General features: G+C 45.2%; 1 long non-coding RNA gene across 1 annotated transcript; it reads left to right on the top strand.

Annotated features, from left to right (window-relative positions):
• Positions 1-11: 11 nt before the first annotated feature.
• On the top strand, positions 12-18,618 carry LOC121109710. The gene is made up of 2 exons (XR_005857292.1): positions 12-257; positions 18,225-18,618. It is a non-coding gene; the product is annotated as an uncharacterized LOC121109710 (long non-coding RNA).
• Positions 18,619-23,665: the final 5,047 nt, after the last annotated feature.

Here is a 23,665-nt window from a genome sequence, read left to right as displayed (position 1 = left end):
GTGGACAGCTCACATTTTGGAATGCGACTATCTGCAGAACTCCTTGTAGCTCAGAGCTCATGTCCAACCATTAATGTTTTAGAGCGAAACACCTTCAAATTTGGCAAAAGTTGAAGACGCTTTAGAAAAATCTGTGATGGCTCATCTGTAGTTCAGTATTTAATAGTGACAAATGGTCATGTCTGGCCTCATTCCTAGGCAGTTGAAAATGAATTCAAGTATTTCATCCCAAATGAAGATTGGAGAAGCATCCTTAGGTATGTCTACTTCTACCCATTGGATATAAAGTAAGTTGTCTTATTTGACATGAAGTTTTTTGACATCTCAAGCTGGCTGATATGGTTTGTTAGGACAGTTCCAGGAAGAAGAAATTTGCCTTATAAGACATTTGTTAATGTGTGTCTTTACCCCACAGTCCTTCATACTCTATCCCAGATGTCTTTTCACACAGCACGTTTTCCCATAGAAACAAACTATTTCTTTCCCTTACTTGCAGAAAGTCTTGGAGAACAAGGGCATATGGACAGAAAAAGAACATGTAAATCTAAGCATGACCTTTCAGTGAAGCTCTTTTCATATTCTGTTCTAAAAGTGGACATCACTTTGTTTGGATGTGATTTCTTGGGTAACAACCCTTTGTCATTTCCTTCTTCATCTACAACTTCTACACAGTGGAAAGGATCTGTGTTAATCATGTTACCTCTGATGTCTTATATTTCTGCATCTATTGTTGCTTCTGACAGCTGTCCATGCCTGAAATCCAGCCCTGCTTCATTTGAGACCATGAACAGTTTTTCTCCATGAGCTCCTCAGCACTGAGACTCCAGCCTTGGGTTTGCAAAGCCCACTAAACCCTTTGGAAGGACTTTTGCTGACCAGGACTTTTGCAGCACATTGGGAGCTCCCGTGTTGCATTAAGGAATAGCAGTAGAGGAAAAAAAAATAATAATAACGTGTTTTTCTCCCAGCCCCCTGCCCCACCTTGTCCCAACCCATCTGCCAAATATAAAAGAGCATTCGTAATCTAATTAATCTAACCATTGCCTGTCACGGCTGGAAGGCAATTTTGAAAGACTATCGCCTTGTGTTTTACTTCACTCGAAAGTTAATCTCCTCAAAGCAAAGGGACTTCCCACTCCCTCAAGCCCCACAACCCTTAATCTTTCTTCTTAACCAGTTGCTGGTGAATGTGCCTCTGTAGCTGGATGTAAGAATGTGTAAGAGGAGGCATCCCCTCCTCCTCTACTGCCATACAAAAGAAGACTTGTGAGAGGAGATGCCATTCAAGAGACACTTCTCCCAGTGATCAGAATCACAGCTCCCCAGCCTCACTTTGTGGTTAACCAATTAACCTCTCTCTCCCATCACCCAGCCCTTTGCTTCATTTTTTTTTTTCTTTCTCTTTCTTTTTTTTTTTTTTTTCTTTTTTTGGTTAAGATTAAAAGATCTCACACGTTTGGAGAGAAGAAAGAGCCTCCAGTTCATCTCCACATCGTCAATTATAAGCAAAGGGCTAGGAAGGGGGAGAGGCAGGTTGCACACTGTTATTGACTTAAGCACTTTGGAAAGGTCATCTTCAAGGTCTGGTCCTTCCCTTTCCCACTCCACGCTCACCTGGGCCCATTAGGGAGGAATTTCTGGGCCCTTCAGTATTTCATTTTGGGCCCACTGGCACTTCTGAGGAGTAATAGAGAAGGAGGAGGTGGGATGTGGGGAGCGGAGGGGAAAATGAAGACAGGTGGGGGGAAAGAAAAGTCATTGAGAGACTTCAAAGTAGAACAAAGACCCATCCAGATGTGAATAATTGCTAGGTCAGCACGTTAATCACAGGAGAGGGCTGCGGTGCGAACCATCCCTGGTCACATCACAGGGGCAAAGTGGGGAGAGGGGGGGACACACAGGGAGAGATATAGAAGTAAGGCTTTGTGACAGCAAAGAACAAGCCTGAGAAATACATTTTCCAGGTGATTATGTGAATAATGAGCCAACCTCTGCTTTATTAAGGGCACACCAGGGCTGTAATTGTGGCTGAGCTGGAGCTCAGAGGGCAGTGAGCCCTGCACACACAACCCACCACCCTACAGGAGCTCCATCTCACCATCCTACAGAGGATTTCCTGCATTGCCCACCACAATATCTGGACTTTCAGATCTCAGCATGGCAGGAGGGAATGGTGAGGGTTTTGTCCCATGTCTTTGAGGTGAATTATGACTCTAACCAACAGCTCCTAACCAAGGGTTGGGAAGATGCTGGCTTGTCTCCTTTGCCTTTTTTTGTTGTTTTGTTTTTCCAGTCCCGTGTTCTCGTGCCACAGCACCAGCTGTGTTTATCTTGATAACGTCCTTCTTCTAAATAAGGCCACTGAAGGCAGACAAAACCCCTTCCCATGTGGCTTTTTGCTGTGTAAATAAACATCTGGCATCTACATAGCTGGGAATGTTGCTGATGTCTGCATATTCAGCTATATAAAGGAAGCTTCTTACTGCAAGTGCATGAGCTGCAGTATTATTGCAGGGCAGTTACCAGTGCCTCTTCTTTTCTGTGCCCACTTCTAAACTGAGGATTCTTACCAAAATTCTTATCTTTAATCCTATATTCTCAATGTAATATCAGAGTCTCTTCCAGAATTACATGACATGACTCATCCAGGATTTTTCTTTTCCCCATAGATGTGGTTTTGGTAGGGTATTTTCCTTTGGTCAGGTATTTTGGGTAGGTAGGGTTGTGGTCCTGCATGAGGTCAGTGTAACCAAGGACGGAAGACGAAAAATGTTACATCATCCAGGACTCAGGAGGCTTCTGCAGATTTCTTCTGATGGTGGAGCAGCCCCTCAGGTTGTGAAATGGCGTTTCTTCATCAGTCAGTCCCCTTCCATTAACCACTTCCAACTCCTGTGCCAGCACCTGCCATTCCTGCTTTTGGATGTAGTCACTTTGGATGTAGTCACTTCACTGTGAATCACTTCTAAAACACAACTTGGTCCAGCTGTGACTTTGACATTGGCACAAAAGCTTAAAAAAGACAAGTAAAATGGGGTTCCCCCCCAGCAGAGAATCATAGAATCATTAAGGTTGGAAAAGACAATTAAGATCATTTAGTCCAACCATTGCAACTGGATTCTTGACTTGCAACCCAGCATGAGTAGTTTGTACCAGAGCTCTTCCAGACTGTGTCTCAGCTGCCCAAAGACCGCAGTGCAGAGCTCAGACACAAAATCAAACAAGAGAGATGTTTTCATCTGTAAAGAATGGCAGAGACCCTGTCCGGAGATTCTTCTTGAAATAATTCTCCTTTAATATTATAACATGAGTTACTAAGGGACATGGGTTAGCTGGGAAATATTGGTGGTAGGTGGGTGGTTGGTCTGGATGATCTTGGAGTTCGTTTCCAACCTTGGGTATTCTATGATTCTGTGACACTGGGGAGCTACAAGGGCTGGAGAGGACAATGACAAGGAGGGAGAGGAGCTACTCATCTAAAACTTATTTCCTGAGGAAGCATATGCATAAGGGGCTAAAGGTCTAATTTGGGGCACTAATGTTAGAAAAGATGTAAACAATTTGGAAAATATTCAGGGTGAGGAAAATGCTAAAGTGCTTAAAAAAATTAACTACGACGAATCTTAGATGGATGATGAATCTTAGAAGGTTAGACAAGCGTCTGTCCAGAATATCTGGACTTCGGATGAAAGACAGCTATTGTTAAGAAGCTTTTCTCTCATCAAGATTTGATGGATCATAGAATCATAGAATGGCCTGGGTTGAAAAGGACCACAATGCTCATCCAGTTCCAACCCCCTGCTATGTGCAGGGTCACCAACCACCAGCCCAGGCTGCCCAGAGCCACATCCAGCCTGGCCTTGAATGCCTCCAGGGATGGAGCATCCACAGCCTCCTTGGGCAACCTGTTCAGTGCGTCACCACCCTCTGGGTGAAAAACTTCCTCCTAATATCCAACCTAAACCTCCCCTATGGATCTCAGTCATATGGTTTCTGTGTCCAAGAGCTTCATAAGATCTCCACAGGACAATGAAGAATATGATACCAGTGCAAGACAACAGTTCATAATTATGACCCATTAAAAATTAAATGCTAGAAGCATATGAGACCTCAAATTCCAAGGTGATAAGGCCTCAGGTCTCCAAAGGGAAAGGTCTGAAGCAGCACTTGTAGTCCCCACATGAGGGCAAGCTGTAAGGGTAGTGAAGAAGCTGTACTTTCAGGCTTGCAGATTAGTGATGAAGGGGCACCAAGGCTATTTTTCTCACACAGATTTTCCTGTCATCTTTACAAAGTCTCTCCTACTGCCAGAACAGAGTTTCTTCCCCATCCATCTCACCACTGGTTTAATTGTAAAGAGTGCTTCATCAGAAGCACCAGAGAATTCAATAAGCTCTCCTCTGCAGCTGAGCCCGAAGAGATGGTTCTGTGCCAGTCATTGCTTAAAGGCACTATTTGACTTTGGCACTACCACTGCCTCATAAATAACTACTTGGCCTCTGCCTCATAAACGTCTCATAAACAACTGTTTGGCTTGGTGTGGATCTTCCAATTAATGCTTATATCGATGTAGAGAGAAAGCTGTTTGCATAAGTAATCCTGAAGCAAAATCTGCCTTCCTAGCAAAAAATAAAAATTAAAAAAAAATAAGGTGATTGCTTGGCTCTACCCACTGATTTGCTGCACATGCATAAAGGGACTCTGCTGTTACCAGCTCTGCACATGGCATAGCCCAAAAGAGAATGCTCTGCTCCTATAACCTAAACCTTGATTTCTTGAGTTAAGGGATATATTTCGCTTTCCAGGACTAGGATGATGTGTGGATTCCAGCTACTTGGGAACAGTGCAATTGTACTGAGCTGAACAAGTCTGATATGGAAGCTCACACAAACCGGCCAGGGGAAAGCAGCAGGGATGGGGTTTGTCTCAGCTCACTTCAGGTGTGAGCTACCCATGCAAATCCTCTTGGTGTCAAGAGAGAGAAATAAGCACTATTAGAGAGCAGTTTATCTGATTTACTTTAGATGAATAGGCTTGGGCAGAAAAATGTGTGCCAAAGCATTGCGGAATGAGCAGTAGAAATCTGGAAATGGGGAAGCAGAGATTGCAAAAGTAAGGGGACAGAGCGAGGAAGCTCAGGATCTATTGCACTGCAGCAGAGTTGTTCAATCAGGAGATAAATTTAAGCCCCATGACTTTTTTCAGTGTTTTCTTTGAGCAAACCTCAGCTACCCGAATTGTACGATTTTAACAGCTTCGTTAAAAACAGTCAAGCTGCTGCCTACTGTGGTTGAAAAGAAAGAGATTTAAATGTGATCTCAGACGCTCAGAGATCCCAAGGGAAGTGGAATCGGATGAGAATATGCAGTTCCTTCCCAAGAAGAAGGTCATGCCGTTTGGCCCCATGACCGAAGAACAGCCCTTGGCCCATACACAAATGCAGAATTCATTTGTTTCATTAGGAATTGAGATACTACTCTAAAACAAAGGTTAAAAGGGCAACGTAAATACGTTCCCTTCTATGGTTCATGGACGTCTTAGCCAGTGGTGGTACCTTCATCCACCACTTTCATGTTCACTTGAACCCCAGTATCAGCAATTCATTTCTCATCCTTGGGTTTCCAAAGGTTTAGAGGGGTGAGCATTGGATGAGGAAATAGACAGTGAGCTGAAAATAATGTCCCTGCTATCTGCCATATATTTCTTTCAAGGAGATGGTTTAGTGAAACCCAAGGGAAATGAGAGCTTTGGTTGGCCACGTTGAGGCCAGCGGTGAAGCAAAAAGCAAATTAAATGCTAGAATCATGTTTAATGGGCTGGAAGCAACTGCCCCATCCCTCTGTAATGTATGGCCCACTCACAAGATAAGCACTTTCTGGGACCAACAAGTGAGTTTCTTCTTCAGCTCCAGTGATCTGTTTTGCAGTGTGGAGATCCTGGGATTGTGGTCTTCTGTCACTCCTGTTCTTCTCAGAAAGGGTTATTATAATCACCCAAATGGCACAGTAAACCAATATGCTCAGAGGCTTTGTGCTTCTGCAACATTGCTTTGTCTACTAATCATATCCTTCCTTAGAGTAAGTGGTGCTGCAGCTCAAGTCTCGAGGAGACTTCAACCAGCCTCATAAATGAGGTGAAGGAGAGCATGGAAGGACTGGGGCTTTTTATTTCCAAATGGGGTTAATATTTTGTGAAGAGCTGTCCTAGTTCTTTTCCCAGCCTGGAAGGGACAAAGTTGGCCATTTGACATATCCTGCTGATCCTGAGAAGTGCAAGTGTCCACTTAGATGAGAAATACGTTTAAGATCTTACCCTGGTAGCGGCTGTTGTTCAAAGATGGGAGATGAGATTAAGACAAGGATATTGCTGATTGAAATCAGTCAGCATGTTGAGCCTGTGATCACATGGCAGCGATATTTTTTGTACTTTGCAGGAAGATTTTGCACTTCTGTAGGCTTTTTCCCCAAAGGATTTTAGAGCCCTGTGTTAGCCCTGAGCAGAGACTTTCATGGGCATCAGGATGAAAGAGGGGAAAGCTGTTCCCAGTATATAGAAGAAAATATAATGCTATGGTAACATGGAATGTCTTGGCCCCAACCATGTACCTCTAAAGAGCAATGTTCATCTTGATCAGCAAAACCAGTCTTCTCATACCTTCTTTTATCACTTTCTTACTACATCTAGTGGAAGAGAACACCTTTCATTGAAGAATAATACCCTATATCCCATCATTCTGCATTAAAGTTGGGATCTAAGTTGGGACTTCATCTCCTTTATAAAATATTTAGTCTCATCTGGCATTCCAGGAGACAGCTGGCTCAAGATGCCCTTTGGATCCCTCACCAGGTCTTTGTGTCTCATCTGGCCTCCGCCAGTGTGAGGTCCCTGATAGGCCAGGTGCCATGGCTACCAACATTCTCTGGCTATCATAGCTACCTGATGCATCTCAAAGTGCTCTGAGGTCATCTCCAACAACTGACTCTGTTCCCATAGTGATCAGTGGGAAAAGAGTCCCACCTGCAGAGGATGCATGAGTGCTGGCTCATCTCCACTGGCTGCGGAAACAACCTGAGTGATCAGCACAGATTAAAAAAAAAACTAAATTTCATGCAGCTAAAGTCAGGGGAACACCCACTCCCACCATTTAGAGATATCCACCTTCAGGAGAGGCAGCTGACTCGGTTAGGACTCTAACCATGAGTGTCTTGTTCTTGTTTCTGCTGTAAACTTGCTCTGGGGTATTTGCATGCTCCTTCATGCTCTCCTCCCCCAAGGGCAGCAACACATCCTTTGTTGTCTTCTCTGTCTGTTTAGACTGGGAGCTCTCTGGGGCAGAGACTCTCCTTTTGTGCATGTCTGTTGAGCACCTAACACCACAGGACTCGATCATGACTGGGGTTGTAACTCAGGGGGTAAATAATAATAATATGCATTAGCTGCTAAGTAGGAGAATTAGGGGTTAGCTTATATGTAAGCACCGTGCATGGTGTAATGATATCCTCGTGCTAAATGCAACTGGATCCTTCCATTATTAAAGCAGCAGGCAAACTGATGTTTGATCTACAGGTCTAATTCTAGTTTTTGGAGACATCAAACAGCTGCTTTTCTTTTTTTCTTGGCAAATGCGCATGTTCTAAGCAAATCTGAAATTACCAGGTTCACAAGTTGAGTTTCATGCAGAGAAATGTTTACTTTGATGCCAGAGAACCTGGCTCCTTTCCATTTACAGTAAATGAGGAAGAAAATTGATTTGCAGCAGCAGGAGGGGTGTCAAACCTTTATTGCTGTTCGGGACATGTATGCACTGCTAACCAGGAAGATAATTAACCTAAATTAACCTTCTGCCTTAAGATGAGTCATAGTTTGGGGAGGGGGGGAGGTGGGAAGCGGGGGTGGAGAGGGTGTAGGGAGGAGTATATAGTGCTATAGAGCTGTATGGACATGTCCTGTGCATTTCCAAGAAAGGATGATGGGCGCGTGTAGCAACTGATTAGATTTAAATGGAAATTTTGGACAGGCGTTTTTACCTTATGAAGGTAAAGGAAAAAAGCTTGTGGTTTAAATTGGGGATGGACTGTAAATTGAGTGGGAGCTGTGCCTGTAAAGTGTGGAAGGAAAACGTATTTTCAGGTCCTGCTGACAGCTGCTGGGTTAGCCCATCCAGAAGAGGCAAGCATGAATCTGACCAGACATTAACACTGAGCAGCCTTCAGTAAGGATGAAACGCTGTGATTTCTGTTTGAAAAGTGGTTTTGTACTTTGGTCAGCCAACTGCATTAGTTGTATGATGAATAAAAAGGTTATCTATTTCCTAAAGCAATGATGCCTCACACAGACATGGACATCCCGTGACATGGTCTGATGGGTAGAGCAGCCAAATAGGATCTGTGGTGGTTGTTCATAGGGTTGGTCCTACAGCTGGAAGAACACCTCCGTGCCTCTCTTTTACCCACTTGTATAATGAGAATTATAGAATCATGTAACCATTGAGTTTGGAAAAGACCACTAAGGTCATCTAGTCCAACCATGAACCCAAGTTCATTAAGGGTTATTTACTGGCCTTATCAGTGGATGGAGAGGGTAGAGAGATGGCAGCTGCCACTCATGGACCATTTCATCTGGGCTGTGTGCTTGAAGCCGTTCCCAAGTTGATGTCAAGACATGAACCTGTCTGCAGTTATCCACCTATCCCAAAGCTGTTCTGTGTTTGCTTCAGGCTCCTCAAGGAGGAGCAGCAGGTGGGGCCGAAATGTCCCTTATCTAGGTCCAGACCGTGCACACAGTTTGTGCTATGCCAGGGGACAAGACAAACATTACTTGCACTTTCTTCGCCGTGAGGTTCTAATCAGAATTAGAGGACAAGACCAACACTGGATTTTTTCTTTTCCTTTGGGATTTAGGTGTCCAAATGCCATTGGCACTGCTCCTGTAGGGAATCAAAGTCATGGACTGTACTTGGAAAAGCCTGTAGTGCTGCAGCAGGAGTCCCTTAGCTGGTGGGAAGCTGTCCTTGGCTCTGCTGGGTTCTAGGCTTGTGCCCAGTGCTAAGCACACCCCAACACATGCTCTCAGATACAGCCCACTTTCACTAGGCTCCTTCTCTATTCCCACCTCCCAACTGCAAATGCAACCTTCACTTCAAGGCAGCAGCACAGAGCTCACCCCAAGTAAGTCTTCATTCCCAACGACCTCTTCCCATCCCAAAGAAATGCCTCCACTTTGTAGGTAACATCCAGGGTGCTGGGGAGGAAACATCCAGTCTGGTGCCTTTACTCCACCATCCATGGAGCGGGAGAAGGAAAGACAGTGAGACCATACAGTTTTGATTCATCCAAGAAGGTTTTGTGTTCGAAATTATGCTGATTTAAACAAAAAGATATCAGGGAGGGAGGGAGCCTCTCAAATAGTCTTGATTTTGGGGGGGTTGGGTTGTTTTTTGTTGTTGTTGTTTTGTTTGTTTGTTTAACAATCTAGGAAAATAGTAAACCAAAACCAGTAGTACCACCCTCAACCTGCCAACTCTGACAATGGTAGCCAGGAAGACTGGTGTGGGAGCTCATGCATCCTGCATCTCTGGCTCTTGTTGCCTGGACAGATGTAGCCAAAAGGGCTGATGGTCCACATGCCGCTCTCCATGATTTCAAAGCACGTAGGTCAACCCCTCCTTTTCCACCAAGCATTTTCAAGCTCGTTGGCCACTTTCAGCTGAACCCAGCAGCAGGTTCACAGTGCCAGCGAGGTCGGTCACTGCACATCTGGTGGATCTGTGCAGGATCTGCAAGCAATGGTCTGCACTCACTTTCTGAGCCCCAAACCCGGTCCTGTTCCTCTTCCAAAGACAAACACACGCAGGATTTCTTTTGAAGTCTGAATGTCTGTTCCTGGGCCAATAAAGTTCGGCATTTTCCCAGCAAGAAGGTAAAGGTGGTGAAAGGTGCTAGCATCTCCCTGTGAACTGCAATTAGCAGCTTGGTGAAGGGGGAAAGTGTTGGAGGCGATGGCTGTCTCATCTCCCTTGAGATGGGCCAGATGGGCTGGGCACCAGACCCAACACCAGGGCTGGAAGCAGTCTGGCAATGCAGCCCTGGGGCAGTGCTAAAGGGAGGCTGAGGAGTTTCCTTATGCTGTATCTCATCCTGCCAGTGACACTTGATGAGGGTTATAGGACCAACAGGGAATAGGACCTGCATCCAGAGACTCCAGCGAGGGAGCTATTCATCTGCCTTAGCAAATGGAGACCTTGTGATTTTCTGCAGCCTTGTGAGCTGTGTTTTACATGAGAATGGCCATATAACCAGACCCAGGTTCATCTCACCTGATCTCCATCTACTAAGGAGGAAAAGCAGTGAGCAATAATATCTGTAGTTTCATGGCCTTCTTGTGTTGTCCGTTGTCTCAGAAGGATATGGATGCAGAGGGAAACAGTTCTGCTTCAGGAGAGTGCTATGTATATGGAGGAGAACTGTGGCTGCTGTAAGAAAAAAAAAAAAACATGCAAATGTTGTTCTGTCAGTGATATTCCAGGCAGTTTCCCCAGCAAGTCATGTATCTCCTAAGACAAGAGGAAAGGATAGGAAACTCCTTAACACAGGCTGTGGTGTATAAGCCTCCAAAAACGTCATTATTGGAGAAGATGGCAGTGATAATTTTGGTATAGACTTGGTGGGGGCCCCTAAAGCATTGCTTCCATCTCATCCCACCTTTCGATCTAGTCAGTGTCAAGCCAACAGGACAACCCAAGGGCATTCACCAAATCAAATTCTGCCTCTCCACGTGGTCCTGCCTTTTTGTCAGGATCTCCTAGCAGTGCCAACTGACCATTCTGTATGCCTTTAATCCTGCTGTAGAAGCAACCAGACTCCGCATTGCTCTAGCTGATCGAGCTCTCTGCGCTCAACACCATCGTGCCTATATATAGAAGCCCTTGTATCACCTTATTAGCTGGGAAGCATCTCTTTTTTTCAGGACTTTCATGGACCAAACATGCATAAAATCTGGGGTTTGCACATCTGTTTCTATCAACAGGCAGTTCACTTGTACAAACACATCCAGTCTAAGGGCAAGGCGAATCCTTTTCAATAATAAGCCACTAAAAGACAGGCGCATAGGTTGAGGACTGGCCAGCAGCCAATGAGGTTTGCAAAACAGTGGAATCTAATAAAAATAATTGAAATATTTAAAAGCAGTTGCTTCATTTTATGAAGAAGCACCTGCAATGATTACCCAAAACATTTGCAGGTGGAAAAGGGCTGAGCACGTCATTGGTGTTAATATCATTTTTGCTCAGAGGGCAAATTAGACATTGTAATTGTGAAGAATCACTGGAGCTATTTCAATAATGGGATGACTCTGATAATGAGGATGATTCCTTTAGATCCCCTCTAGTGTGTTAGCTTGCAAAGCCAAGGCTTGGCTGTATTAAAAACCTAACATCAAGGTGAAAGAAGTTCTCTGCAGCCAGGCACCATCTATCAGGGATTATCCACCTGCTTCGGCCTGTTAACGTCTTGAGAAAACAGAATAATTCACCTGAAACCCCTACAGCCAATCCCTCAGCTGATATAATTCAGCCTGTTTCCACTGACTTCTGTAGGAAGCTGCCATTTCTTGCCAGCTGAGCATGTGGCTATTTGGATGTTAGTTCAGGTGCTGATTCATCACCTCCCATTGCCTGGCTGGATCCCAGGGCACTAAGGCATAGCTTCAAAGCACGGCAACACGAGGTAGAACCTTACATGCCATTCAGCAAGAAAGCAACAACGTATGTCCACCTCTTCATCTCATAATGGAGCTACAGCTTGTCCTCCAGCCTCAGTATCAGCCTGTGAGCAAACGTATTGGAAGGAGAATCACATATTCTCTTCTGAAAGGCTTTTCCAGAATTCTAGCAGTGGCTAGCAGTCCTCTGCTGAAGGAGAGGGTGACAAGGAGCCTGCCCTCTGATGACTGCAGCTTTCCTTGCAAGGAGCACAACTTCAGAGTGCTCTCAGAACTTCATACTGCCGCTCACTGATGTAGCATCTGAGTCACCAAGTGCTTCAAAGATGGTATGGATGTAAGTTAGGGGGAAGTCCCAAAACGATTCTGACAAACAGTGGTGTTTCTTTTTCTGAGGTTGTGTAGCACAGGCTGCCCAGGGAGGTGGTGGAGTCCCCACCTCGGGAGGTGTTCAAGAAACATGTAGATGTGGCACTGAGGGATGCGGTTTAGTGGGCATGGAGGTGATGGATCGATGGTTGGATTTGGTGATCTTAGTGGTCTTTTCCAGCCTGAGTGATTCTGTGATTCTATGTTCTCTCAGAATCGTAGGCTGCCATATGAGTGGAAATGTTGGATGTGCTATTTCCCTCAAGCCTTGGTGCCCATGGATGGGTAATGGTGGGTAACGAAGGCAGGCAGCCAGCCAGCTTTTGTGTGGTTACTCTCACACCAAACTTTCCCAAAGATCTGTAGATTCCTCCCAAAATACTGTATGGCAAAACACGACAAGGTTCTCAAACAGAAGAACTGTCCTTAACCTAACATACAGAACTGAGCATTACATGAGACAAGAGCTAAAAGACACAGCTCCTACACTGGATAGCTTTCATGTGACTAGACATGGCAGATGTCTCTGAGCTAACCTCATTCATTCCCCCTTATGGTCAGTGGGGATCTTACCAGCAAAGTCATCAGTGGCGTGGGATTTAATCACTCAATCATAAAGCGGATATCTAAAATAGAACAGATGACTCACTAGGTCAGCCAGGGCTAGAAATAAAGCATACGTTTTCAGCCTGGAGTAGCATTAATTTGCTAGCTAATGAGATAAATCAAGGCCATTCTTTTATTCTTAAAAAAAAAAATGATATTTTGACTTGATACTTAAATCTCGCCCCTGGAATCACTGGGTGGGGTCCTCTGGATTGTATGATGCCAGGGATCGGGCCAGATGATCATTTGTGTTGTTACCTCCCAGTTTTAGGACTTTGGGGGCTCATACTTCTATTCTTGAATCTTATGGCTCTGAGCGTGCAGTTGTCAAAAGCAATGCAACCACAGGCCATTGACTTTGCAACGACCATCCAAGACAAATGTCTTGCTAGGTTAGTTCTACGTTCTTAGGCTATCAGGCTGTGGATATGAGAGGAGACAGATGTAGCCCAGCTACTGTAGGAATTGCTGTGTCTGAACACTTCCCTTCGTGAGCAGATGCAGCACTACCCAGGAGCCTGTTCTCAGGAGACATCTAATCCCACAGAGTCAGCAAGCTGAGGCTTTTGGAGGAGTTTTGGATAACATCTATAGCGCCTCTCGCCTTGCAGAGCCATGCCTAGGCCCCTCCATTACCTTCTAAAGCCTGCTGCTTCTGCAGCACCAAGGGGTATTGGACCAGGTTCACAAACCTGAAAGCACCATTAAGAGAAAATACTACCAATATCAGCATTCTCTACTCGCTTACACCTACTTTGCATTTTAAATACCGGTAAATGACTGCCCAAGGGAACAGAGAATCAGACCCATCAGTGTAGGTATATTTCAGCCACCCAGACCCCAGGAATTTTGGAAGTTCACCAGCATTAAGGACTATTAATGTATATTGAAAAATAGCTGGAAATCCACCCAGCATTGTTAAAGAATCACTTAATTATTATTAACTGAGTCACAGAGGGCAAGCAGGGAAGTTTATGAAACTGATACACTGAGTAACCACAGACTCTAGACAAGGAGTTCGCTATATGCCACAGCTCGTAATTAAAGCTGTGGCCCAAAGACTCAGCCTGCTGCATTCAGCAAGTGCCCTCTGCTGGGCTCTGGTCCCAGCTGGGATCACACCTTCTGCATCCAGCCTGCAAACTCCTCTGAAAGGCTGCGTGCATCACAACATCCTTCCAGGATGGCTTCCAGCCCATTACAACAGTCACTTCCAATTAGATTTCTCAGTGAGAGCAATTATTAAAAGAAAAAAAAAAAAAAAAAAAACCAACTCAAAACTAATAAGTTACACCCCATGTCACCACAGCTTGGTTAGACTTGAAACATGGGCGCAGCTCTGACGAATTCATTGCCCTTTCCTATCCCATTCCCACCAGCTCGTCTTGGTGACTGGGAAATGTCCATCTTCGCCAGTTAGCTCATGATGACTAAAGCAGGTGGGGCATGCACCGTGAGGAGATATGAGTGAGAGAAATGAGTGCAATTAAATAAGAGAGCTTTCAACACCCAGCTCTCAGGGCCTTATTTAACTAATTAAATAAGCCATGCTTTCCCTGCAGTGTTTCCAGTGCCCTCATGAGGAGTCTCAAGGTCAAATTTGCTGCTGATCATTCATGACGCTGAGCCATGAGAGCCCAGTTAGAAAACACTGGGGTTCACTGGATGGAAACTACCTGGAGGGGACCAGAGTGCTGGGGAGCTCACCAGGTCACTCTCAAATGCCATGAGAACACCCTACTGTCCAAGCCCAAAGCCACCTGAATATCATTTCCGTACCTCACACCTCTTGATGCACATAAGCCATGTAGCAACGTCCTTGATCTCAAAGCAGTTCACCAAGGGTTATATGTGTTTTTCCAGCCACTGCCAGCTGATCCTTCGTGAGATGCTCTCTGTGCTTTTTGTTCCATTCATGTTTTCCGGGTCCCTTGCCTATTTTGGCCAACAGGTTTGTGTTTTGTTAGGTCGATATGTGGGACCTAGCACAGCAAGGCCTCTAGGTAGGCATGCTTATAATGCAAACAGAGAGATTAGATAGAGCCTGGCCTCCCTCTCGAGGCTATGGGCAGCAGAAGAGTGTAGTGTTTGCCTCTTATCTGGAGTCTCGGGGGATTGGCCCAACATATTGACATAAACTTCTGCCAATATCAGTTTACACTAAGAAAACCAGGTTATAAAATGTGTTGGCTCAGCAGCAAGATCAGAGTCCTGGTAAGGCATCTCTCTGTGGGGCTGGTAACCTCCCAGGGAGGAGGGAGAGGAAGGGACTGTGCAAGGCACATTGGTCACTTCCAGAGAAGAGGGGACCTGGGCAGGAGTTGTAACTCAGCCAAGCCAATGAATGTGGGAGCGCTGGGGTTGCATCCATGCTGGGCTCAGGGTCTTCAGAGAAACATGTAAAGCAATTTTTGGATATTAGAATCAAGGGGGAAAAAATATACATCAGGCAAAATAGTCTCAAAGCAAGAACTGGACTTTCACATTAAGAAATGTCACAAGAAAATAAGACTGTGTTGCTTTACTGAGTCAGACCAGCAGTTGGTGTAGCTCAGTATCTTCTCTGTGACCACAGCAACAGCAGATGCTCTGCAAGGAGGCCACTTACTGCAAGCAATCAATCCCCTCATACTGCTCCAGCATCCACAGCCATCACATGGGAATGCTGGAGGATGTACCTCAACTGGCTGCTTCTATCTATGGCTGGACCTGCTGCCCACAGATCTGTCTAACCTTTTTTCACTGCAACGATACTATCTGCCTTAAAAATCTCCTCTAGTAACAAGTTCCGGAGGTTCATCAATGCTTTTTTAATATTTATGAATTAAAATACGAGATAACTTCTAAACAAGAGACTGGAGTTGTTTCCAGACTCAGTCACCAGCATGCAGGATGTCTCCATGTGCATTATGTGTCTGAGTCCCCACGATGTGGTTCAGTTGTTTCATGTCACATGAGATGCCCTCAGGCTGTGGCTGTGAAGGGCACTGAAGTCCCCACAGGTGACAGCAATCTCACAAGGCACCATGTATCCACCATACAAGCAATTCAGCTGGGACCCTGTACAAGTAGATCTTGGAGATCCCATGCAATTCTTCCACATGTCTGGTTGTCCAGATCGCTCTATAGGCTCCAGTGACTGGATCTCCATAGTTCATCTGGAAATCTCGAGCACTAGGTTTGTATGGCGTAGACGTCTAAATGTAGACCATAGAATCATAGAAGAGTTGGCGTTGGAAAAGACCCTTCAGATCATCAAATCCAACCATCCACCTTACAACCATGTCCACCACTAAGCGGTATCCCTAAGCACCAGATCAGTATTTTTCTGTGGATGGCGACTTCACCTGGGCAACTCAGATACCTTAGTCTGGTGTTGAAGCCTAGCTAGGAAACATATTTTAACTAGAAGAGGGAATTTTGAAATTAAGACAAAATTTTACTTCTTTTTTTTTTTTTTTTCAAATATTGTTTTCTTTACCACCTTTAAGTGAGGAGATTGACAAACAAACAAACAAATAAATAAAACCATGGGCATATAGGACGATAAGCCCTACAAAGACAGGCTGAGGGATCTGGGATTGTTCAGCCTGGAGAAGAGAAGGCTGCAGGGTGACCTCATTGCATCTTTCCAGTACCTAAACGGAGTCTGCAAACAGGAGGGGAGTCAGCTCTTTACAAGGGTAGATAACATCAGGACAAAGGGAAATGGTTTTAAGTCGAGGGAGAGATTATTTAGGTTGGATATCAGGGGGAAGTTCTTCACAGAGAGTGGTGAGGTTCTGGAACAGCTGCCCAGAGAGGTTGTGGATGCCCCATCCCTGGAGGTGTTCAAGGCCAGGTTGGATGGTGCCCTGGGCTGCCTGGTCTAGTATTAAATGAGGAGGTTGGCAGCCCTGCAATGATCCTTGAGGTCCCTTCCAACTCAAGCCATCCTATGATTCTATGATTCTATGATCCAAGTGGACAAGTAGTAGTAGCTTCAACAAGAGAGACTTTGCATGTGTCTAAAGGGGAGCTATTCAGGAGTGTTTCCACTTACTGATTTAAAACCTACAAACCTTATTGACAAAGGAAGAGACCATACTAGTTTTTCTAAAAGCTAGATTAAAAAGGAAAATAAAAGCCAGTGTTTAATATAAGGAATAAAAAACAAGTGTGCTGTCGTACTAAAATAAAACTAGTGTAATGCATGGAGAAAGAAAGACATTTTTGTTACAGCTAGAACTCAAAAGTGGAGAAAATCAATAAGGGAAATAAAGGACTTCAAGAAATATTTGTAGTCAGCAAAGTTGAGGAGAAGGTGTTTTTCCTGTACACAGAACAAAAGGAATCCTGATGAGAGCATTAATTTCTTCCTCTGGGGGAATGGCAGAGCCATGGGTAATAACTGAGAAAAGCCACGCGTGTTCAATAAATACTTCAGTTCTGCATTTTGGGTAAAAGCTGCACCAGCTACTTCTACCACACTGCTGATGATCACATTTACAGCCCTAACCATAAGCAAGAGAGATGGTAATCAGCATCTCCCACAGCTAGCCATTAATAAATCTGCAGATTCAGATCATTTACAGCCAGGAGCTTTTAAAGAGTTGGCCAAGAAGGGACTGGAGCCTCTTCAAAATTCTTTTAACCCTAGGGAAGTTCTAGAGGACCAGAAGAAAATTAGTGTTCTGCTGGAGTTTTAAGTGTGGATACAGGACACCACGGGTTCTAGGCTGTCAGCCTGCCATTAATCTCAGAAAAAAATAATGGAATAGCTAATATGAGATTTGTTTATTATGGAATCAAAGCAAGGCAATATAATTGCTGCCAATCAACTTAGGTTTATGAAAAATAGATCTTGTCAAATTAATTTGATGCATTTTCTGATAACAGCACAAGCGTGGTTAATAAGGGGAAGAGTGCTGATGTAATTTTACTTAGCTTTTCCTCAAGGCAATTGCCTGGGTACTGTATGATATTTTGATTAAGGAGCTGGAGTACCAAATATGGCACACATTAAAGAGATTAAAAACTGGCTAACGTCGGTCTCGGAGCGTAACGCTCAACAAGGGATCATCGCCAGATGGGTGTGTTCCTAGTCAGGTCCCACAGGGAACTGTACCTCAGTGCTCATTTTAACATTTTCTCTAAGGCCTGAGCAAGAAAATAATGATTGCTGCTGGTGACTGGTGACAGCACAAGGTCTACAGGGTCAGCATATAATAAGGAGGCTGAGGTCAATGATGTGGAGGAAGAAGGTTCACTGGGTAAGCAAGGTGCAAGCAGACAGCAAGCAGCTAGGGTCAAATGTAGAGGCAGACATGCAGAAGCAAAGAATTTGACCCCATTCCCCCTACTGGGAAACAGCAGTGTTGGAAAAAACATAGGCATTGCAGCAGGCAACTTGGCTGGCTTGCAGTTGGGTTTTGTTGCTAAAAAGTTCAGTGATCTCCGATGAGATCTTGGGTGCTCTTCTGGGCAGGATCCAAAGCAGGCTATCGGAGCTGTGTGGAAGAGGCACCAAATAACCCAATTTTCTCCTCCAGGGGAGCAAAAGGACACAGACCAACCAGGTCCTCCCGCTGTCCAAGATAGGCCAAGAGTGGGTGCAGGTGAAACTTCCCCTGCAAGCTCTTCAGTCCAGGCTACAAAGAGGGCACCGCTTCTCTTCTGGGAGACATAGACCCAAAAAGGATGTTGTTCAATTGAAGAGGAGTTGGAGAAGATTTCTGAGAGTGAAGGTGAGGTCAGTAGGACCTTACAACAAGGAGTCCTTACAACAACTCAGTGAACAGGAGGACGACAGTTAAGTTGACCAGAGCTCATGAGTACTAATCTGTGCAATGAAAGTTCAATAATAGAGAGCTATTTAGCCTATCATGCAAATGTACAAGATGATCTGAATGCCAGAAATCAACCCTAGTCATAATTTAACACCAACAGTGTCATATACTTTACTACTGAAATTTGCTGTCTGATGGAATAACTCAGCAGAGACTATGGCAATTCACATAACGTGGATTTTAAAAGGAAAGCCAAATATTTTATTTAAACATATTTTCCAGTTTAAGCTGTAACTTATTCAGTGTTCTGCCCTGCTTGTCTTACACAGGAGGCCTGGGAGAATAACCACAGTCCCGCTCTCTGGCCTTTTAAACTCTGTCCCTAAACTGAGGCAGAGGATGGGGAAGAAGCCTGTCCTCTGAGGACCATGGAAACATCATTACCTGAGTCACACCCAGTCCAATTAGACACCCATGCAGCCACCATAAGTGGGAATTTTTCATGACTTGACTGGAGACTTAATTATTTCTGTAAAAACTGCAATTTTCACATTGGAGTCCTCCTATCCTTTCTGTCAGTTGAAGGTTTTCATCATATTCTTTCCATTTTCCTGCGTACTCCTTACAGAATGTGAATGTATATACACTTACTCCATTGTACCTGTCCACTTCCAGTGGAACCAGCAAAGTCTTATTAACACAACATTACAGATGGGCAGATTTGGCCATGCACGTCTGATTGAGAAAGAGTCGCCTGCCGCTTGCCTTCCTGTTTTGTCTACCACCATGTCTCAGACTGGTTTTTAGGCTTATGTAGAGACATGTGGAGTTCCTGGCATAGAGCTGGACACTTTCATGTGTTGAATAGGAATTGAATCAGCTGTGTAGGAAGATGCCATCCACTTCAGCCCCTCCTGGAGATCACGGAATTATAGAATGGCTTGGGTTGGAAGGGATCTCAAAGATCAGCCCCCTGTTGAGGGCAGGATTGCCAACCACTGAATCAGGCCACCAGATCAGGCAGCCCAGTGCCCCATCCAACCCAGCCTTGAACACCTCCCAGAATGGGGCATCCTGTAGTAGAAGGAAGGCAGACTGACATGATGATGTGCACCTAAAGCAAGAAGAGCCCACAATGCTTCTTGTTGGATACCTGACGTGTCTCCGATACATCAGGATTACACCATGCAAGGTGGCAGAGCCTGAGGAGCAGCATTGCCCCGTGGCCATTCCTCACCCCACGCCCCATGCACCAGGCACAACCAGTCTGGGGTTGAGCTGGGGCCCAGGAGGTGGAGGGGCCAGGAGGCTGTGAGGTGGTGGCTGCTCCTCAGCAGGCCCCGACGCTTCTTGAAGAATGCCTAATGAAATCTGCTCCGGAAAGCTATTTATATAGATATTTATCATGCAGATATCATGCAGAGTAATCAGCTCCGAAGCCAACACCATAATCTCTTCACATGTCAGAGCAGTGCACAAATCGTTCCAGGGAGAAGTCAGGGAACGGGAGATGGGAGCCAAGCCCCACTCAGCCATGGCAGCACAAAGCCACAGCGGGTTTGGTGAAGCCAATTAAGCTGCACAAGTGCCTGTAAATCAGTCTCAAACCAAATAAAGCAGAATGCATCGCTTACGCGCTGCGGTTTCTACCACCCACTGCTATGAGGATCACAGCCTTCTGGGATTCACACAGCATCAAACCATTCCCTATCACTATCAGACCATGTAAGAAGTTGGTCTCCGTCTTTTTATAGGAGCCACAGAATTCAATTCACAGAGTCACGTGAGGTGGAAGGGGTCCTTAATGGCCATCTGCTCCAACTCTTCTGCAATGCACGGGGACACCCACAGCTCCATCAGGTACTCAGCCCCATCCCCTGACCTTGGGGCACCCACCACCTCTCTGGGCAACCTGTGCCAGTGCTTCATCACCCTTATTGGAAAAAAAAGAGTGCATTTTGTGCTATGAAACAGTTATACACACAGAATTTAGGCAGGTATACATGTGCTACATATACATACCATTTTTGTTCGTGTGCACAAATGCATATTGTATCTTGTATGATGTGCTGTATGTGCATACGTGAGGTTCTGATTTCTTCACTTAGCTGTATGCAGAAGTGTGTGCACAACTCACAGTGGCACAGAGCTGGCAGGTCTCAGACCATCCAGTCTTGCTGGCATATCAGCAGATCAAGGGGTTTTCTGTAGGGCTCCTGAATCACTTCGCAAGAGAACCCAACTCATCTCAGCTAGCTTTAACCTGGGGCACACATGGACCTCTGAGGCTTCTCCCCACCAAAGGGCTGTTCCCTTCAAGGAGCAATTAGTTCCCAGTTGTCGGAGGAATCTATTTTAGCCAGGATGTACCACCTTCTAAATGGCATTCATCCCTATCCATTGATTTCTGAAAGGGTCATAAGAGTGGCTTCAGCTATCTGCCTACCTTTAGACGGGGTTAAATCAGTCCTATCCAGAGTAAGCAGAATCATAGAACCATAGAATCATTCATGTTGAAGAAGATCTCTAAGCTCACCAAGTCCAACCCCAACCCCACCCCCACCAAACCCACTGACCACGTCCCTTAGTGTCACATCTCCACATTTCTTGAACACCTTCAGGGATGGTGACTCCACCACCTCCCTGGGCAGCCTGTGCCACTGCATCACCATTCTTTCTGAGAAGAAATTGTTCTGATAACCAACCTGAACTTTCCCTGGCACAACTTAAGGCCTCCCAACCTATCTCTGTAACTTGGGAGAAGAGACCCCCACCCCATTACAGTTCCCTTTCAGACAGTTGTAGAGAGTAACACTGCATCATCTCTGGCCATGAACTGCAGTCTAGTGTGGTCACAAAAGGAGTAAGCAGGGAAATGGAGTCAGTGGGGACAGTAATCATATGACTGTTAACAAATTGATGAAGGTATTTCAGAAAAAGGTTCATTTTTTTAAAAGGATCAACCTGACTTAACATCCTGAAATCTGTTTCTAAAGCTGTTGATGGCATACTTATAGGGCATAACTGGGTCATGTGAGAAGGCATTGGGGTTAGGAAGCCAAGAGATGAGAAGGGCTCACCACATTATTTTGCATGGGGTCTTCATTCCTACCCTCAGCATTCAACATCGGGCAATGCTGGTGATGGCTGGGGAAGGCTGAGAAGGAAAGTACATTTTTCAAGGGGTTGCAAGACATTGCCACATTAAGTGATCATGGTCATCACATCTTCTGATGTTATGGTCACGTCCCACCAAACTCTCACCACCTTGCCAAGGAGAGAAGCATCACACCATCACAGAAGGCAAATTGGTTCCTTCAGGCCCAAACCAGCTGTGGGGGTGGTGAGGGAGGGCACAGTGTTTAGCATGGTCTGTGCAAAGGGCATAGACTATTATTCTACAGTTGCTGCCTAGCACAGTTTCTCACCTTCATGCTGGGCCACACTGGGATGCCTTCCCCATTCCCCTTCTAGCTAATGGTCCTTTGAAGGGGCTGAGCCCAGGGTTTATCTCAGGGATTTTTCTAATGAGCTCTTAAACCTTCTATCAATGACACATTCCATCAGTGGATCAAGGCACCTAAATAAAATTGTCATAAGGCAGGGCCTTTTAATTATCCAATTATTTTGTTTCAAGCAGCAGCTGGTAAAAAGTAAAAAGACTTAGTGTTCTTCTTTCGTCTCTCTTGACATAAAAATCAAGGATCAAAGCGCCTTAATTTTTGGCCTCTGATTTTTCTTTCCTTGATTTAAACATGCCTGTTATGAGTTCAGCAGCCTTCCTGCCCCTTTGCTCATTTAGCAGTGATTACTGAGTGGTGAAGCTCAGAGTTTGCTGTCAGGAGATGACATGGTGCTGGCAGTGTGTAGAATAGGCCGTTGCCCCATTGCCCCATTGCCCCATTGGCAGAACAATTCTCTATCTAAAGAGCAGAACAGTGAAGATTTGCTGATGGGGAACTAACATACACAGAGACTGAGTGCTTTGTGCAGCATCATGTAAGAAGTATTTTGGAGACCCGAGCACACTGTCACCTTCACAGAGCAACCTGTAGGTCCAGCTTGAGAACCCCCTGGGTTTATTCACCACTAAGAATGGACATGTGTGTTCTCATCCCACGTTCAGACCCTGTATGCACCAAGCTTCACTTAGAGCTGTGGGGAGAAAACGACACTTCATCCCAATGAGCAATTAGGGATATCCTGGCTCTGACTTGCAACCAAAGAGGTATGTCCCTCTGCAGGGGGTGGTGATTCTGGGCTTTCATAAGGTAAAACAGGTTTGAGCATAAGCTCTACCCTGGTGTAGCAAAAAAAACCCTATTACCCTGGTTTCCTTGTTACCCTCTCCCAAGCCTGGACCTCCAGATGTGCTGGGGTCCGAGTGCAGAGTCTCTAACATAGGAACAGAGTCCCTAGTCATGTGCATGCATGGGCATAGGTAGGCATGCATGCATGGACAGATGTGAGGGCGAAGCAAGAAGTCAAGAGTGTGTTTCCACTGGGCTGACATAACAGCGGGCTTTGCATGAGTTTGTATGGAGCAGAGCTTCACCAGCATGAGCACACCGGAGCATGTCAGCATCGGATCCTGCATGCACTGGCATATCCCTGGGTCGACAGCTGTGTTAATGAAGAAGTTTATGGATGAGATCCAGCAGACACAAACACTGTGAGAGGGGAGGTCTCTTCAGAAAGCTCTACCAGCCAAGCAGTCCTAGCAGCTTGGTGAATGAACCTTCTGAATGAACAAACAAGTGCTTGGGCTGATGTTACGTACTGCCAGCTCCTCCAGTGACATTAGATGTCAGCAGATAAAGACCTTTTTGCCTCTCTCTGGCAAGACTGATACAAAAAAAGGGATTTGCAGACACAGCCCTAACAACCTAGCAAGGTTCTTAAATTGACGTGAGCTTTATGCAGATAAACACGATCTGAAATTCTTATTGTCCCTCAGGTCAGCCATGTTAAAGTATCTGCTCTTATTTCATTTTCTCTCATCCAGCCCTCTCAAACCCATGCAAAAACATCTCTCCTTCTGGAAGACATTGCAAATTCCAGGTTCCCAACCATCAGGAAAATCGTCCATTGCTCCTTCTCTAGTTGCAGCTCCAAAAAGAATGACATAGATGCCAACCATCCTTTTGTCACTAGCATGGTGCGGAGGAGTTCATGTCAGATTTCAAATCAATTCTCACAGTGTG

The sequence above is a fragment of the Gallus gallus genome, chromosome 2, assembly GCF_016699485.2.
Source record: "Gallus gallus isolate bGalGal1 chromosome 2, bGalGal1.mat.broiler.GRCg7b, whole genome shotgun sequence".
NCBI lineage: Eukaryota > Metazoa > Chordata > Aves > Galliformes > Phasianidae > Gallus > Gallus gallus.
The sequence above is the reverse complement of the archived record's forward strand: the minus strand, read 5'-3'. Positions and strand labels throughout refer to the sequence as shown.